This window comes from Nematolebias whitei, chromosome 3 (assembly GCF_014905685.2).
Source record: "Nematolebias whitei isolate Nwh7 chromosome 3, NemWhi1, whole genome shotgun sequence".
Taxonomy (NCBI): domain Eukaryota; kingdom Metazoa; phylum Chordata; class Actinopteri; order Cyprinodontiformes; family Rivulidae; genus Nematolebias; species Nematolebias whitei.
The window spans coordinates 35,509,396-35,515,937 of record NC_056500.1 but is presented as its reverse complement, the minus strand read 5'-3'; positions in this window follow the sequence as shown (position 1 = coordinate 35,515,937).

Genomic DNA, 6,542 nt, shown 5'->3' with positions numbered 1-6,542 from the left:
TGGAGGTTGGCCCTGAGGGGTGAACATCGGCTGCTGTTGAACCATTTGTCTACTCTGTTTTTCTCCTTTGTCTTCATCAAATTCTCGTCTAGCCTTTCCCACCTGCAGTTTCAACAGTTTAATCTGCATTTCTTTTAGCTGTTTGTCCTCCCCACTCAACTCCTCCTTATGTTTTGTTAAATGGTGTATGTAATGTCTCTCCCATATTTCAGCTGCGCTGCCAGGCAAATCCGGGTTGTCTATCATCAGCTGTTTAACCCTAGCAGGTGCTCCCTCCAGTAAAGCCTTCCTGAACAGCTCAGTCTGCAGGAGGTCAGAAGCCGGATGTACTCCGGTCGCCGAAATCTAGTCAGACTTTGCAGTCGACAGATGATCCCTGGGGGAACTCTTGGAATCATATGCAATAACAGGGATAGTAGCTGATCTGAGCAATGGAATTTTTTTCCTCAGGGCAGTGCTCACATCAAAGAGCACCCTGGTAAATGGGACAGGGTCCAGGAGGTTGGTTATTTCTGCATTCAGCTCAACATCATTCAGCTCCCACTTACTCATTGCCCTAGCCGCTACTGCTCTAAAATCCCCCAATGCTAGGGTCTGTCCTGTAGTAAGGGTGTCTAGTTTGGTCAATCACAGTCCCCCTTCCTCAGTAATGGGGGGTAACTTCTCCACTACTGCATTCAGATCCCCAAATGCCCAAAGTTTATACCTTCTCCTCCCATCTGTCTCCAGTAAAGGGTATTGGGGAAATGAAGGTATGAATGGTATGTCCTGTGTTGTGGTCCTGTGTTATCTATGCTTTCTAACACTGTCTTGCTGAGCTTTTAACAACGCCAGTGTTTCATCTGTTGCTTTTATTAATTCTAGGGCACGAACCTCTGTTTCACAAATTACCTCGTCATTTAGTGCTTCACTGCTACCTATCTCACTCCTAGTGTCCATCTGTGAATACTCAGTCTGAGTATTGTCAGGATTCTCTGGCCTGGGAGGAGGAGGAGTGGTGTTGTGTGTGTGTCTCACTGGTGGATATGTGTGTGTTTGTTCCCAGGGAGTGTGAATGTCTTTAAATTCTTCCGGTGTGAGTGGTGTTGCTACCTATGGCAAGCCCTTTGTAACTACAGATAGTCAGACTACTCAATTTTATGTTAAAAGGGCTTGCCATATGCTACCCACTTCCTCCCTGCGTTGTCTCTGCACAAAGGGTTGATGTATGTCTAATCTGCGTTCAGGCAGGGAGGTGGGGTGTGGGTTGTGTATGGTTCTTGTTTGTGTGTGCTGGGCGGGTGCTATGTTTACATCTAGCCCCCCCCCCCCCCCTTTTTATTGACAGGACTGGATATAGGCCAGTGGGTGGAGCAGGTGCTGAAGAGATCACCTTCTCCTCCTCATAAGGAGGAGGTTTGTTCCCTCTTTCTGTTTTTACTTCCTTTATTTTTAAGGACTGCTCCACACCCTTGCAACATATCACAGCATCAAACAACACCCTCTTTTTCTCTACTAACTCTTTTCTCTGCTTTTTCTTTCTGGTTTTCTCCCACAAAGATGCTGTTTTTACTTCCTCGTCTAAGTTGGTCACTTTGTTTTTTACCTCTACATACCCAGCCTTTAACAAAACCCTCAAAGACACATTGTCTTCCTCATTCGCTCGCTTCAAAACCACCTCTTCCATGTACTTCCGCATTTGTCTCTGTGCCTTATCAACCTCTCTTTCTGGTGTCTTTCCTGCCAATATCAATAAGACCACTTCCATCTGTTTTTTTACTGTCTGCCACTCGCCATCATTTTCACCTACATTTCCTCCTAGATCCATTTCTTCTTCCATCTCACTATCCATTTTCTGTTTCTCACCACCCAACTTATTTTCCTGATATACAGATTTCTCAATGCACACACCCAATTATTTTGCAGCTACACGTTACACAACTGTCCTATACAAATGGGTCTTCAAAGGACACTCTTAACCACTGATACAAAGGTTCAACTATTCCATTTCATGTCTCATGCAAATTATACCCCATTCACAGCAATAAATCGCAAATTCAACCACACACAGCAATAATTCAACCAACACTGTAACATATCCCCACTGTTAAATGCTTTCTGAAGAAGCAACACCTCAGATTTCAATGAGCACAGCCATAAACCAGGTAACACTGCACATTTCTCATGAGCACAGCAATAAACCAGGCAACACTGTGCACTTTTAAATAGTTTTCTGCACCAACTTCCCACTATATATGTATATATATATACATACATACACATATTTATTTTATTTATTTATTTTTAAATACAACTAGAATCACACGAGGTCCCATCTCACGTCCTAACTTTAATATAAAAACCGGGGTTCCATCCCGTCACAACTCTAATATAAAAAGCAGGGTACCATCCTGCGTCCTAACTTTAATATAAAAAGCGGGGTTCCATCCCATCACAACTTTAATAAAAAAAAGCAGGGTACCATCCTGCGTCCTAACTTCAGTATAAAAAGTGGGTTTCCATCCCGTCACAACTTTAATATAAAAAGCAGGGTACCATCCTGCGTCCTAACTTCAATATAAAAAGCGGGGTTCCATCCCGTCACAACTTTAATATAAAAAGCACTATTCCACCTTATAATATTCATACATTTTTAAATTTAGTGATTCTTACGTTGTACATCAACCCCCCTAAAATCCTAGGTGCAGATTTCTATAAAAAGGTTCTGCTTACCTTTTAAGGGGTGGCCACCCTGGGGCTGAAGTACAGCGCGTCAAATACGGTCCAAATGGGTCTGGCAAACGGCCATGATTCCTCCAAATCCCGGACGAGCCCCCAAATTGTTGAGGATTGTGACTCTTCTTCACACGTCCTCTCCCGGGTGGTATATTCAAAGGAATCACAGGCTCGTTCACCTTTTAACAAGTTTATATTTAACAAGCAAAAATATATGAACAACAGTACAGATCTGTGAGGATTGCTCTACGCTCCCTGATAGACAATCCCACCTGTCCTCAGTTGCTTGTCAGTTTTTACACTTCATGGTCCTGCCACCTGTTTGATCACATTCCTTCTAGAACTTTCACAGATTACGCCAATCTGTTTTCCTCTGCATCCTTAGTGGTTTGGGACACGTACACCTTAAACTGGTCAAATGTGTCTAACTGCAGCACAAAGCTTTCTTGTAAACAACCTCAACCTTTCTAACATACATCCCAATAATAATAATAATAAACACATAGACCCTCTGAAATTACTGATTATTCCTACACCGATGATCCGAAGATCCATCGTAGAGTTGCATTCGGGTCCAAATAAGCTGAACCGAACCGGCCTCAGCCTGTAGCCATCATTTCCAAACCCCACCCAATCCGACGAATTAACAGTAATTACAGGTCCAAACCCGGAATAAAACCTGACATTTTTAATTAAGCTTTGACTGCTTATACCACCAACTATTATTAACGGTTGGCGGATGCGTGCGACTGAGGGGGCAGAAGATCAGAGCTCAAGAGCCCTCACAGCTCATTAAATGCTTCCTCTGCTTCTGCCTGCATCCTCCTCTGACATGTCAGATATTTAGTGATCTCACCTGTTTGGGTCTTGGCTGCGTGCGTCCGCTGAGTGCAGCGGCTGAATGAACGTCCATTTGGGTTGATGGATATCTGGCAGTAGTCCATCTGAAGCTTAACTGAATTTTTTACCTCTTTCAACCGACTGGTCAACGTGTGGTCAAATGGCCAAGTACGGCAGGTGCAGTATGGCATGCCATGTTTGCATATATTGGATCTCGACCGCACGAGTTCCTGACGCAATAAAAAACCCGACACCGACCCGGCCCACACATTTAGCACATATGGCCCGGACCGGTCCGAATCCGGGTCGGGCGGGGCCGGGCTCTGGGTTTGGGTTAGAAATGACAGCTCTAATCCATTGGGAGCTTAATGGGACTTTTTTTAATACCTCTTTCAACTGTCCGGTCAGCGGACGTGCGCAGCTGATGATCCGGTTGTCCATCAGAAGCTTAACGGGATGTTTTTTTTTACCTCTTTCAACCGGTCAGTAAGACCAGAGCGTGCACCTGACACACATCAGCAAATTTTACTGTGCTGGCTTTGTAGAGAGTTCTCCTGTGTTTAGCTTTTATTTTATACTTTCCTGCTCCATTATGTCGCTTGTTGTGGGTCAATTGCAAATAAACAGATGTGTGATAAGAGGAGCAAAGCAGGGTGGGCGGGGCCACATGTGCAATTGCTGTGCAATGTGCAAGCGCTACTCTTTATTTTCACATTCTGATGAACTGCTGCACTCTATTTTCTTTTCCTAATCCTCTCAACATATAAACTTACTGCCACCTCCTCTACAAGTAGATTAGCACAATTTTATGTTGTGCATTCTTATTTAGTTTTCTTTGTGCTGTATGATTTGTAAAACCACATCAAAAGTCCTAGACCGACCCAGCCCGCCCATCAAGCACATCATTTTGGCTCGATCCAGCCCAAATTTCGGGTTGAGTCCAGTCGGGTTGGTTTCAGGCTCGGGCCAGAAATCATAACTCTACTTCCTTGCCCTTCTTAATGCACTCCTCAGCCTATCTCTCCAGCCACTAATCATTCACACCAGTTTCTAATGAGCTACCATCCCAAGTGCACTCATTAGTCACTTTACCTGTGCATTACTGAAACCTCTCCTCATCACTACTCAAACGTCCGCTCATTGTTCTCTTCTCGTACAGACGTCCCGGTCCTCCTCTGTCCTGTCTGTTCTCGTTCTGTCCGATGAACTGATCTGTCCCATTTATCTGATGTCCCATTCTGTCCTGTTCCTGCTCGCCTGTCAACCTGATCTGCCATGTTTTGCTTGCACCTTGCTTGAGTAACCTGACTGAACCTGACTGAACATTGTTGGATTTTATACCTGGATTATTGAACATGAAATTTTGTCTTTCTTGCTTGAGTAAGTTTTTGCTGCCTCGTCAGCCTTTTTGTTGGTATTTAAATAAATTATTTTATTTAAAAATTCCAGAGCTCTTTGCCTGCCTGCCAATGGGTCTAAAATCCAAGGATCGTGATAGAAATAGTGGGGGCCGTAGTAAGACAGAGTAAATGTGTATGAATGAGAGGAAGGCCAGTGGAACAGTGAGGCTACAAAGAGCAGAGGTCACAAAGGTGCAGGAATTCAAGGACTTGGGGTCCACTGTCCAGGAAAATGGGGAATGTGGTAAAGAAGAGAAAAAGAGAGTCCAGGCAGGATGAAGTAGATGGATAAAAGTTTCAGGAATGATTTGTGACAAAAGGGTGTTAGCAAAGGTCAAATAAAAAATTTACAAGACATTGATGAGACAAGTTATGTTGTATGGTCTGGAGACAGAGACATGGACAAAAAGACAGGAGAAAGAACTGGAAGTGGCAGAAATGAAGATGTTGAGGTTCTCCTTAGGAGTGACAAGGATGAATAAGATTAGGAATGAGATCATCAGAGGTACAGCACAGGTTGAGCAACTGGGAGATAATGTTGGAGAGGACAGACTGAGATGGTTTGGACATGTCCAGAGGAGGGACAGTGGGTATATTGGTAGAAGGATGTTAGAAATGCATTTGCCAGGAAAACAAAAACAAAGAGGAGATATATGGATGTAGTCAGTGGTTAATTTGAGCCGGATCCTGCCAGAACAAGATCCGGGAACTCTCTCATTTTGACCAGGTGCATTCTGGCAACTGTTTGCTTGGATCCAGCAACTCAAATCTCCACCCCTAAAAGTCCAAAGTCATTGTGCATTTTTGTTTTGATTGTTTATTAAAAATACAATGAGAGGAGACGTTTCCCAGTCTGTGGAGTGGATATTACAGCTGCAGCAGGTGCACCAGCTGGCGCACATTATCCTACCCAACAGAGACAGGGACTGCACATCCTGCGGGATGAAGTGTCTTCATCTGTATGGCAAGCCAAGTGACCCATTAATAGCCAGACATATGGTAAAAGTGGCTATTAATGGGCCACTTGACTTGCCATCCCTTACGCACAGCAGCATCTCCAGACAGCTCTGAACGCGCAAAACTGTTGATGTGAACTCACACATACGTTTCAGACATAATAAATAAATAAGCTTAGCTATAGTAAAAAAAAAGAAGAGAGAAATGTTTGACGTGTATTATTCACATTAATCATGTATCAAAACAACGGTGTTAATTTGTCAAAATAATAGCAAACAAAATGTCAAAAAGACTGTCCAAGTTACTTTCATAAAATAGATAGATGGATTGTCCTTAGATCGATAACAGAGAAGGAAGTCGTTATTGAGGCTGGAGCAGCAGGAGCAACAACGCAGGAGGGAATTCAGCAGAGAAGAGTTTGACTCAGAAACATGAAGTGGTGGGGAGGGAGGACGCTTGACAGAATCTGAGCTGCTCTTCACATACAACCTGTTGTTGCTCTCTAAAATAGCAGTTTAATCAATTACACAAAGTTTGTTTTCTCAGTCATCCAGGTATATAACAACAAAAAAGGTTGAATCATGTCATCTGGACTTCGTTTTTTTGTTAAAAAGAAACGTTTCGCCCCTC